This window comes from Girardinichthys multiradiatus, chromosome 1 (genome assembly GCF_021462225.1).
Source record: "Girardinichthys multiradiatus isolate DD_20200921_A chromosome 1, DD_fGirMul_XY1, whole genome shotgun sequence".
NCBI classification, from domain to species: domain Eukaryota; kingdom Metazoa; phylum Chordata; class Actinopteri; order Cyprinodontiformes; family Goodeidae; genus Girardinichthys; species Girardinichthys multiradiatus.
The window spans coordinates 3,141,581-3,154,470 of NC_061794.1; the positions used below are offsets into that span (position 1 = coordinate 3,141,581).

The 12,890-nt window shown below is 35.0% G+C and overlaps 2 long non-coding RNA genes across 2 annotated transcripts; one reads left to right on the forward strand and one right to left on the reverse strand.

Moving 5' to 3' along the window:
- The first annotated feature begins 2,319 nt into the window (after positions 1 to 2,319).
- Positions 2,320 to 5,257, forward strand: LOC124882802. Its single transcript, XR_007035005.1, has 2 exons — positions 2,320 to 2,377; positions 4,488 to 5,257. It is a non-coding gene; the product is annotated as an uncharacterized LOC124882802 (long non-coding RNA).
- Positions 5,258 to 6,030: 773 nt separating this feature from the next.
- Positions 6,031 to 8,549, reverse strand: LOC124857365. The gene is made up of 2 exons (XR_007036155.1): positions 8,492 to 8,549; positions 6,031 to 6,381 (listed from the first exon to the last, which is right to left on the reverse strand). It is a non-coding gene; the product is annotated as an uncharacterized LOC124857365 (long non-coding RNA).
- Between the last annotated feature and the right edge of the window lie 4,341 nt (positions 8,550 to 12,890).

A 12,890-nucleotide genomic window follows, 5' to 3' on the forward strand; every position in this document is an offset into this window, starting at 1 on the left:
CATAATATAAATTTTACTGTTTGTAAAATTCTTTTTTCCATGTTTTTTTTTTTCATAGTTATAGATGCATTTATGTCTCTTTAATTTCCCCCTTATTTTTTTTTTTGACCTTGCTTTTTTCCCACAAGTCTTTTTATTTCCATGTGTTCTTTTGACATTTTTTTTGGTCTTATTTTTACCTTACCTAATGCATTTCTGCCCCATTATGCAAATTAGGTGGGCTGCCTTTCTTAGGTCAGCTCCTCTACTATTACTCAATAGGCAAGAAGGAGGAGGATCCATGTGCAGATCGATTGTGCATGGCTGCGCTTTTGGCTGTTTCAGGAGAACGCACCTTATTCACCTAATCTGAGAGGAAGTGAAGTCCCAGCAGAGATGACTCAAACAACTGCTGCAGAATTAAGGCACGTTGCTATCTTAGCTGAAAGTAGTACAGTCAGTGATGACTATTTATTATTTTGTATTGATAATTTGACTGACAGGCTACTCCAGTTAGCTGCAGACACAGGTAATTAAGCTGACCTGTTAGTTCTGCAGACTTTGGAGGAAGTGGCTTCTCTCTTGCACAAATCTTTGTACCACACAGGAACAGTTGGGAGACCTGAATATTGCTGCCTGATGAAGCCTTGGAATCGTATGGTTTTAGATGATGAGCTGGATGCTGTTATGTTCCCAATACAGGATACAAGATGATGTTGGGCTATTTGAATGCTCGAGGTATTCAGATCCAGAGTAGGTAAGACAAACAGATGTGCTCATGTGCTTGTGATAGCGCTGATAATCACCTATCGCAGTGTAGGCATCATGTCATGTAATGTAAGGTAACGTAATGACGAATTAATGACTGTTTATCACTCCAAGACAAAGTAAAAAGGAGACCAAATACCCTTTAGACACAAACAAGTCACAGCTTTTAAAATGAAAGTTTTAAATGTATTATAATCACAGGATAAAATCATAATTCTGATAATGTACTTTTTGATTCTATTCATCATTCAAAAATAAAAAATATTCCAATTGTTCGATTGTCCATTTTTCAAGGAAGACGAGAGCAAGAAGCAATGCACCTTGTGTACCAGCAGGGAATTTTGAAGCACACTTTCCAGCTTTAAACAGTTCAGCATAGAAGATATTCTGTTCCAGCTCCAAAACGTTTGTGGAACATGGATGGAAATCATAAATTTTTAAGCTCAGACTTATTTGATAAAACATGATACTGCCTGTATGGACACAAATAAATACCAACTCTATTTAAATAAACAAACAACAAAAATGTTGCAGTGATTAATTAGTATCTCAGTGATCTGAGATTACTTTCATGTTTGAAATAAAAAGGAGGAAAAATAACATTACAATTCCCAGCAATGTTTAAAAATGTAAGAGCTTTTCCACTTTCATAATGCAAAGTGAACTCAAGGGATTATGACCAAACAGACAAGTTGCCCTTAGAAAACTACTTAACAGGGTGACAAAAAAAACCAATGAGATTAAAGTCAGTTAACATTTTATATGTTATAATGTTATGCATTTTATAACATTTTCATTAACATTTACTTTGTATAAAATTCAGTTACTAAGCAGTTACTAAGTGCTAATCCATAGAACTGGCATAATAAAAACATAAAAAAGTAAAAAAGAAAAGCTCCAGCAGTATATTGGAACTGTGTTTATGTTTAATTTGAACAAAAAAGCCAGAGTCTTGTCAAGGATGAGGATGCAGATTATTGCTTAAAAGTAACTAAAAAGAGAGAGATGTGAGAGAATTTAAGTGCACCCTTCCATCAAACATTTTGACAGGTGGGCGGGACTTCCGGTGAGGGCGGGACTTCCGGTGGGGGGCATATGGGCGCCATGTGGTTGCCATGTGGGCAGGGGGGGGTATGTCCAAGGGGCGTAACAGTGGATGTTGATTGGTTGTCGTCATTAGGGGCGATACCTTAAATGAGTCAATTAAAACACAGGGGTGTGTTTAAGGGTGTTACGGGGAAGGCCTTAAATGAGCCAATTAAAACACACAGGGGTGTGTTTAAGGGTGTTATTAATAATCTGTATGTTTTTTTCAGGCGTTAATACATCTAAAAAACAAAACAACAAAAAAAAGACATGCATCCTTTTATATTTTTAAAGGTATAATCAACTTAATGTTGACCTATCACATGAAATCCTAATAAAGGAACTGTGTAACCTGACAGAATTGTAAGTTAATTTTTGCTTTACAGCAGGACCTATTTGTTGAATATATGAGCCAGTCTAAATCCGTTCAAAATAGAAAAGACCTAAAAAAGTAAATAAAAAAAAATTGTGCTTCACTACATCGATGGAACGAGAAAAACCTTCAGCTTCTGCGTCAACATACTGGAAAAGCAGCTGAAAATAGGTAAGACGAATATCAGATTAACAGAAAAAAAAAAGAACATCAGTATACTGTTTCCAAGTTACAAATTGACTAGCAATGATGTGTTTGTTTTTGAATCATGAGAGACTCCATTTTAGGAAAAAGGAATGATAATTTAAGTTACCTGTAGCTTTTCTAAAAAACATTTTTTACTTTTTCATCTTAGAGTTACAGGGGGTTACAACTGTTAGGGGCAATGTCAGGAAAGGGGCAGTTACGTCTGTTTCTTAGATAACATATCACCTTTGAACTCAAGAAGGGTTTTGGTCTTAAAAACATAGGCAGCTGAAATAGGTAAGACGAATATCAGATTAACAGAAAAAAAAAGAACATCAGTATACTGTTTCCAAGTTACAAATTGACTAGCAATGATGTGTTTGTTTTTTGAATCATGAGAAACTCCATTTTAGGAAAAAGGAATGATAATTTTAGTTACCTGTAGCTTTTCTAAAAACATTTTACTTTTTCATCTTAGAGTTACAGGGTTACAGTTATTCTATATCCCAACTGTTAGGGGCGATGTCAGGAAGGGGCAGTTACGTCTGTTTCTTAGATAACATATCACCTTTGAACTCAAGAAGGGTTTTGGTCTTAAAAACATAGTCTTTGCAGTTGAGAGATAGAGGGGAGTACAAATGTTTCTGTACCTCTTAAAAAATCCAGATTGTCGTCATCCTCAAGCATTGACAGTGGATCAAAAAGGTGGTTTCAGGTTTCCAAGACTTGAGCTATCACCAAAAAAGTAATAGTAAGATCATTTAAACCCTCTAATATGCACTCAAACACAATCTCCTAAAGCAGTATACATTTCAAACTATGGCTCTATTAAATTTAATAGAATATGCATGGTAATCTCTGTTTAACTATAAATGACTTTTTTAAAGAAAATGAAATTGGAGTGCATCAGATTGTTAAAAAATTCTTCAAACTGTAAATAAGATAAATGTATACTATTAATAATGAATATTGTTTTGTACATAGTCCAGATTTATTAATCTATTGCATCACACAAAAGCAGAGGTCATTACAAGTTACTTTATTCTTTTAAATGTTTTTGTTTTATTATTATTGAATGGTTGTTGCATAGTCGTAACCAGGGTCTATTGAAAAGAAAAAACATTATAGTTGTTTTGTAGACAAATTCTTTTTATACACTCAAGCACAATTTTAATCAGTTATCAGTTTTGTATCAGTACAAGGATGTTTTTTTCTATGCTTCAATAGTACTCAGTGCAGAATTCTGTTTTTGCAGTATAATTTTGACAACATTCTGAAGATTCGCATTCTTGTACATAGTATAATTGCAACGACAATCGTTTTGGAAATTCTTTGAAATGCTGTGTGTACTGATTGCTGTCGCTTCATTTAAGAAAAATTGTATCTGCTAAATTTCTATGTCACTGACAATAAACATTTATTTACTTTGTGTATTTTAAACTGGTTTCTTATTCCTGTCATTTTTACATCTTTACAGTAAGTAATCCTCTATATTTAATTTCATTTTGAAACTTTGTTTTGTATAGACACCAACTTTGGTCATGTTGCAGTCACTTTGTAGTGTCATCTATTGTCAAAACAACTTCTGTGCATTTAGAAAGTTGTATACAATTGATTATATTTCATAGAGTGCATAATATTTTGGATCCATGCTTTTGTGTGCATTCTGCTAAGTAAATGCAATAAACAGATTTCTAGAGTTTATTCTTGTTTTTAAACTTGATTTACAATAACTCAATTGACTGTGAGAGTCAGTTGAGGTATTAGTATTTTTTAATGCTATTACAATTTCTTTACACAACTATTTAGCATACACTAAATTGCTAAGCAGATATATTAGAATGCACATGCAGTACTTTTACATAACACACTGGGATTTTAAAAACAAAACAGCAACCCACACATGGCTTAATTCTTCCCTCTCAAACTTTTAAGTTCTAAGGTTTTTCATATTTTGTACATATCTAGTAATTATGGTGTATGTTATTTTTCAAACTTTTTCACTTTGAATTAATATTTGCTTAGTAAAATCAGTGGTCTAACTTTTTTACGATTAAGGTTAGATTTCAATTCAATTCAATTTTATTAATTTTAGGAATATAGCACCAGTTCAGAGCAAATGTCATCTCAAGGCAGATGATAAAACAGAGAGTTCTAAGCATGTAGCTACAGTGGTAAGTAAGGACTCCATATTAACAAGAAAAACCTCTAGTAGAACCATGCTCAGTATAAGTGGCCATCTGCTGTGATTGGCTAGCTTTAGAGGGCAGAAAGTAAACAGAAAAAAAAAAACACAGAAGCACCAGTCCAGGAGTAGTTTATTTGGGAAAGAATACAGCACACACCGTTAGTGACATCACTAATACCATTAGTAGTTCCATCTAAGAAACACAATAAAACAAGAAAGCACTGAGCCAGTAGTAGTATCAATGGGATAAGAAAATTAAGAGTAAATACCTGCAGCAATAGCTCACTGGCATTATCCTTGAAAGAGACAGTTAAAGACAAAATCCCTAGGCAGAGTGTATCTTCTATGAAAACAACAAGAATGAGAACATACACTTTATTAGATTATGACACACAACACAAATACACCACACAAAGGTTTCTATTTACTGCTGCAATTTCTAGTTATGATTAAAGTTCCTTGTCAGGTTAAACACAATTTTGTGGCCTCACACATTTAAGATAATAAAAGGAATAGAAGTGTTGCACATATATTTATTCTGAACTTTTGTTATTTTATTTAGAGAGCACTCACATGTTGCATTTCTAATTTAACAAATAAATATTAAAATCGTTTAGAATTTCTTCCTTTAGGAATTTCTTTCTTTAGGAAGTGGCATAGAGAAACACTTTTAGAATTTTGACATTTTCTTATGAAGAGATGGTAAAAAATATGAGGACAAGTAGAAGGAAAACTGCAGAAACAGAATATCCACATGCTCTTTCTAGTATTTTTTTAAGGAAACATTGAACTAAAGCAGAACCATCTGCTGGAAGAGGTATGGACAGTAGAGGCAGACAAACCAGTTTGGTAGAAAGCACCCAAATGGCTTGTCTGCCTCTACTGTCCATACCTCTTCCAGCAGATGGTTCTGCTTTAGTTCAATGTTTCCTTAAAAAAATACTAGAAAGAGCATGTGGATATTCTGTTTCTGCAGTTTTCCTTCTACTTGTCCTCATATTTTTTACCATCTCTTCATAAGAAAATGTCAAAATTCTAAAAGTGTTTCTCTATGCCACTTCCTAAATAAAGAAATTCCTAAAGGAAGAAATTCTAAACGATTTTAATATTTATTTGTTAAATTAGAAATGCAACATGTGAGTGCTCTCTAAATAAAATAACAAAAGTTCAGAATAAATATATGTGCAACACTTCTATTCCTTTTATTATCTTAAATGTGTGAGGCCACAAAATTGTGTTTAACCTGACAAGGAACTTTAATCATAACTAGAAATTGCAGCAGTAAATAGAAACCTTTGTGTGGTGTATTTGTGTTGTGTGTCATAATCTAATAAAGTGTATGTTCTCATTCTTGTTGTTTTCATAGAAGATACACTCTGCCTAGGGATTTTGTCTTTAACTGTCTCTTTCAAGGATAATGCCAGTGAGCTATTGCTGCAGGTATTTACTCTTAATTTTCTTATCCCATTGATACTACTACTGGCTCAGTGCTTTCTTGTTTTATTGTGTTTCTTAGATGGAACTACTAATGGTATTAGTGATGTCACTAACGGTGTGTGCTGTATTCTTTCCCAAATAAACTACTCCTGGACTGGTGCTTCTGTGTTTTTTTTTTCTGTTTACTTTCTGCCCTCTAAAGCTAGCCAATCACAGCAGATGGCCACTTATACTGAGCATGGTTCTACTAGAGGTTTTTCTTGTTAATATGGAGTCCTTACTTACCACTGTAGCTACATGCTTAGAACTCTCTGTTTTATCATCTGCCTTGAGATGACATTTGCTCTGAACTGGTGCTATATTCCTAAAATTAATAAAATTGAATTGAATTGAAATCTAACCTTAATCGTAAAAAAGTTAGACCACTGATTTTACTAAGCAAATATTAATTCAAAGTGAAAAAGTTTGAAAAATAACATACACCATAATTACTAGATATGTACAAAATATGAAAAACCTTAGAACTTAAAAGTTTGAGAGGGAAGAATTAAGCCATGTGTGGGTTGCTGTTTTGTTTTTAAAATCCCAGTGTGTTATGTAAAAGTACTGCATGTGCATTCTAATATATCTGCTTAGCAATTTAGTGTATGCTAAATAGTTGTGTAAAGAAATTGTAATAGCATTAAAAAATACTAATACCTCAACTGACTCTCACAGTCAATTGAGTTATTGTAAATCAAGTTTAAAAACAAGAATAAACTCTAGAAATCTGTTTATTGCATTTACTTAGCAGAATGCACACAAAAGCATGGATCCAAAATATTATGCACTCTATGAAATATAATCAATTGTATACAACTTTCTAAATGCACAGAAGTTGTTTTGACAATAGATGACACTACAAAGTGACTGCAACATGACCAAAGTTGGTGTCTATACAAAACAAAGTTTCAAAATGAAATTAAATATAGAGGATTACTTACTGTAAAGATGTAAAAATGACAGGAATAAGAAACCAGTTTAAAATACACAAAGTAAATAAATGTTTATTGTCAGTGACATAGAAATTTAGCAGATACAATTTTTCTTAAATGAAGCGACAGCAATCAGTACACACAGCATTTCAAAGAATTTCCAAAACGATTGTCGTTGCAATTATACTATGTACAAGAATGCGAATCTTCAGAATGTTGTCAAAATTATACTGCAAAAACAGAATTCTGCACTGAGTACTATTGAAGCATAGAAAAAAACATCCTTGTACTGATACAAAACTGATAACTGATTAAAATTGTGCTTGAGTGTATAAAAAGAATTTGTCTACAAAACAACTATAATGTTTTTTCTTTTCAATAGACCCTGGTTACGACTATGCAACAACCATTCAATAATAATAAAACAAAAACATTTAAAAGAATAAAGTAACTTGTAATGACCTCTGCTTTTGTGTGATGCAATAGATTAATAAATCTGGACTATGTACAAAACAATATTCATTATTAATAGTATACATTTATCTTATTTACAGTTTGAAGAATTTTTTAACAATCTGATGCACTCCAATTTCATTTTCTTTAAAAAAGTCATTTATAGTTAAACAGAGATTACCATGCATATTCTATTAAATTTAATAGAGCCATAGTTTGAAATGTATACTGCTTTAGGAGATTGTGTTTGAGTGCATATTAGAGGGTTTAAATGATCTTACTATTACTTTTTTGGTGATAGCTCAAGTCTTGGAAACCTGAAACCACCTTTTTGATCCACTGTCAATGCTTGAGGATGACGACAATCTGGATTTTTTAAGAGGTACAGAAACATTTGTACTCCCCTCTATCTCTCAACTGCAAAGACTATGTTTTTAAGACCAAAACCCTTCTTGAGTTCAAAGGTGATATGTTATCTAAGAAACAGACGTAACTGCCCCTTCCTGACATCGCCCCTAACAGTTGGGATATAGAATAACTGTAACCCTGTAACTCTAAGATGAAAAAGTAAAATGTTTTTAGAAAAGCTACAGGTAACTAAAATTATCATTCCTTTTTCCTAAAATGGAGTTTCTCATGATTCAAAAAACAAACACATCATTGCTAGTCAATTTGTAACTTGGAAACAGTATACTGATGTTCTTTTTTTTTCTGTTAATCTGATATTCGTCTTACCTATTTCAGCTGCCTATGTTTTTAAGACCAAAACCCTTCTTGAGTTCAAAGGTGATATGTTATCTAAGAAACAGACGTAACTGCCCCTTTCCTGACATTGCCCCTAACAGTTGTAACCCCCTGTAACTCTAAGATGAAAAAGTAAAAAATGTTTTTTAGAAAAGCTACAGGTAACTTAAATTATCATTCCTTTTTCCTAAAATGGAGTCTCTCATGATTCAAAAACAAACACATCATTGCTAGTCAATTTGTAACTTGGAAACAGTATACTGATGTTCTTTTTTTTTTCTGTTAATCTGATATTCGTCTTACCTATTTTCAGCTGCTTTTCCAGTATGTTGACGCAGAAGCTGAAGGTTTTTCTCGTTCCATCGATGTAGTGAAGCACAATTTTTTTTTATTTACTTTTTTAGGTCTTTTCTATTTTGAACGGATTTAGACTAGCTCATATATTCAACAAATAGGTCCTGCTGTAAAGCAAAAATTAACTTACAATTCTGTCAGGTTACACAGTTCCTTTATTAGGATTTCATGTGATAGGTCAACATTAAGTTGATTATACCTTTAAAAATATAAAAGGATGCATGTCTTTTTTTTGTTGTTTTGTTTTTTAGATGTATTAACGCCTGAAAAAAACATACAGATTATTAATAACACCCTTAAACACACCCCTGTGTGTTTTAATTGGCTCATTTAAGGCCTTCCCCGTAACACCCTTAAACACACCCCTGTGTTTTAATTGACTCATTTAAGGTATCGCCCCTAATGACGACAACCAATCAACATCCACTGTTACGCCCCTTGGACACACCCCCCCCTGCCCACATGGCAACCACATGGCGCCCATATGCCCCCCACCGGAAGTCCCGCCCTCACCGGAAGTCCCGCCCACCTGTCAAAATGTTTGATGGAAGGGTGCACTTAAATTCTCTCTGATGTGATGCAGGTGACAAGAATGGACGTTTTTATGGAAAGCAGAAAAGGTCAGAGGGCTAAGAAGTAATTTTTGATGGACTTGCAAAGTAGAACAGCAGGACAAAAGAAAGGGAGTAAAAAGAGCAGGTGGAAAGTTTTTGTTTTGTACCAAAGATCTGATAAGGTTTGACAGGATTGGATGGGCTAAAATGAGTCCCTTTGGTGAATAAATCCATCTCCACCATGGCTGTACCTCATGTATGTTTTATTTGTGTTTATTTTATTTTTTTTATTATTGTTTTGAGACGCTGAAGGCTGTTGATACAGCTTGTAATGGAGGTTCATGGCATGACACGGTTTTTTCTCTGTGTAACCTTAGAAAATATTTTACTCTTTTTAACAGCAGAACAAACAGAGTGAGGGAATTAATCGATAGGCTTACAGTCAGGTACAGACGCAGAGCTGACTGCGCAGAAATAGCCAGAGTGAAACAAAAAGAGGAAGAACCTTTTGAAGAATATAGGATTAGACTGACAAAAGTGTTTAAAATACATAGTGGTCTACAAGAAGATGAAAACGAACAAGGACCTTAGCTACAGCAGTTAAAAAATGCACTACATGTTGGTTCCAGGGATGCAATTAATACCTGGGTAAGGATACATTTTATAGGGTTCCCCACAGCAAATCTAGAAGACTATGTAAATCATGCCCTCCATGCAGAAAGAGTAATGAAGGATAAAAAAAAAAAAAAAAATAGTCAACACCTTTTTTCAGCAAGAAGAAGAAGAAGAACATATTTATTATCAAAACAACAGAGGAAGAGGAAGATTTAGAGGCAGAGGACAAAATCGCAGGTGTCAGAGAGGAGAAATGAGCAGAGGAAATTACACACAATACACCTCAGGGTGTTGGTGTTGTGGGAGAGAAGGACATCTGGCCAGAGAGTGTCCTGAGAGGAAAAATAATGATTCAGCATGACTAGGACAGAAAACAAGTGAAATTGTTCCTAGTACCTCAGACACCGATGAAAACAAGAAACCAAAAACACAGGGGCAGGATGTCCTCCTAAATTTCCATGACCTTGTCTCCCTAGATAGCATAAAACCTGAAGTTACCTTACTGTTGAATGGAAAATCAATTACTTTTTTTTGTGATACCGGAGCATGCAGGACCGCCTGTAGAGAAGCAATCCCAAATTTCTAGACTTAGTGATCAGCAAATAACAGTAAGGTCAGCTAGTGGGAAATTGACACAGGTCTGTGAGTCTGAACAAGTTTGGATAAGAGATCACAATGGACAGTCATGCCAGCTATCTATTCTAATGTTCCCTGAGTGTCCGGTGAATCTATTGGGACGAGATGGATTACTACATCTGGGGTTAGCATTAATTCCGACCTCAGAAGGACATATTGTAGTAAAGAGAAAAGCAGAACTCTGCCAAGGAGATTATTTCATGTTAAAAGGAGTGGGATTACCTTATTACCACTATTCACTGGATGTTCCAAATAAGCCACCCCTAGACATAGGCACAGCTTTATTAACAGAAGGAAGAAATGTCATTACTCGACTACAAGATCAGATGACACCAGAAGATCTACATATTACCATGTGGTATAAAAATACTCCTGGACCAGATAAAACTTATGAAGAAGCATTAACTAAACTAACCCCTACCGAAGTCATGGTAACTTATGTTTATGCAGATGGGAACAGTACGCCAGTTGCTGAAGTAGTGTTAGCGGAAGACACCAGGAAGCTCTGCAAAATGTGGACACCTCCACACATATCTTTATTCAAGGATAAAGAACTCAAGTGGCATGATATGGGAAGAATAGTGCAGAGGGGAAAAGATGCAACGACAATGAATACAGAAACTAGTGCATCCACAGGATTAACAAGAAAACCATTATTTTGGACGGTGACAGTACAAGAAGGGATACATTTGCATACAAAGCAACAATGAGAAATATTCCTTACTGAACAGGAGGAACAGTTCTTGAGTGAAGTCCCTGATAAGTTATGGTCAAAAAAAAACTTTTTATCCAATTTGAATAAAAAGCTAACTCCGACTGCACTGTTCAATTGTTAGGATTAATAGGAATGTATGTACCTGACTGTTGTGAAGTGCCTTGAGACAACATGTGTTGTGAATTGGCGCTATATAAATAAAACTGAATTGAATTGAATTGTATTGAAAAGACCCTACTGATGTGGGTTTAGTAAAAGGGTCAGTACCTGTCCAAATTAGAGCAAAAACAGAATACAGGCCCAGTGTAAAACAGTACCCTTTGAAACATGATGCACGTGAAGGAATAAAACCAGTAATAAAGGATTTAATAACTGCAGGGGTGATAATAAAATGCGAGGATTCACCATGTAACACCCCCATTTTTCCAGTTAAAAAACAAGCTCCATCAACAGGATGGCGCATGGTTCCTGATCCTAATACATTATTAAATTCCCTAAGACCAGATGCTAGAATATTTACTGTAGTTGATATAAGCAATGCATTTTTCTCTGTACCTGTAGATAAAGATAGTCAGTTCTGGATTGCATTCACCTTTGAGGGACAAAGATATACTTATACCAGACTACCTCAAGGCTACTGTGAAAGTCCAACTATATACTCTCAGGTAATGAGTGCAAGTATGGCCAAGTTTGACCCGCCAGGAGGTAGTCAGGGTTTATTATATGTTGATGATGTGCTTTTAGCCCCTCTTGATGAGGAGACCTGTAAAAATTACACAATAGCATTATTAAAACATTTAGCAGAAGAGGGACACAAAGTCAGTAAAAGGAAATTTCAGTTGTGTAAAAATGAGGTTAAATACCTAGGCCACAATCTTAGCGCAGGGGGACGCACAATTGTAGAAGAAAGAAAGACTGCAATATTTCAAGCTCCAAAACCAGTAACAAAAAAGCAAATAATGTCCTTCCTTGTGTAGAATATAAAATATCTATGTGTGTAATATTAACTATCTCTGTGTGTAACTGGCATTCTTGTTAGGAGTTACTGTCAGAGTCTGAGTCTGTGTGTGTGTGTGTTGCGTGTGTATTGTATTCTTGGTTATCTAACCATTCAGAATCAGAATCAGAATCAGAATCAGAATCAGCTTTATTGCCAAGTTCATGCATACTGTAGAATATAAAATATCTATGTGTGTAATATTAACTATCTCTGTGTGTAACTGACATGTGTACATAGAGCATAGGGGGGGTCAAGCTTAGGGAGTGAAGTAGAGAGTCCAAAGGCATAAATTAGTGAAGGACAAGGAATCACTGATGGGGGAGAAGAAGACAGGGGAGAACAGCACACAGAGAGGGCAAGGTCATAAATTGGGCCAGACACGATAAGTTTGTTATAAGAGAAGAACCAGAAGTACTCCTTATTTGGATATGAGGTTATATGGTTGCTGGGGAGATACCCACAGATAGAATGATTGTGTATGTGTACTGCATAGCAGCGAGGGGTATATAAAGGTATTTGTGGCCCCTCCAAAACGGACAACACACAGACGTTTCTAGGTACCAGTGTGAGTGTGTGTCCCCTCTCTGAATTCAGATTGGTTTTTTATAAACTTGTGGAAGCGTACAACTGATCTCTGACTGAGGATTGTCCTTTGGGTGCCAAATAAAAGAGTCGGGAAGAGGTGAGGAGTAATGTAAGAGTTAACCGACGGCCAGTAAAGTTTTCCTACCTCAACAATTGGTGCCGTGACCCAGATTGGCACTAACTAAAGGATAATTAATTGACTACGAGGCAGACGTCGTTCTACAACACCGCAGGGTCAACCCA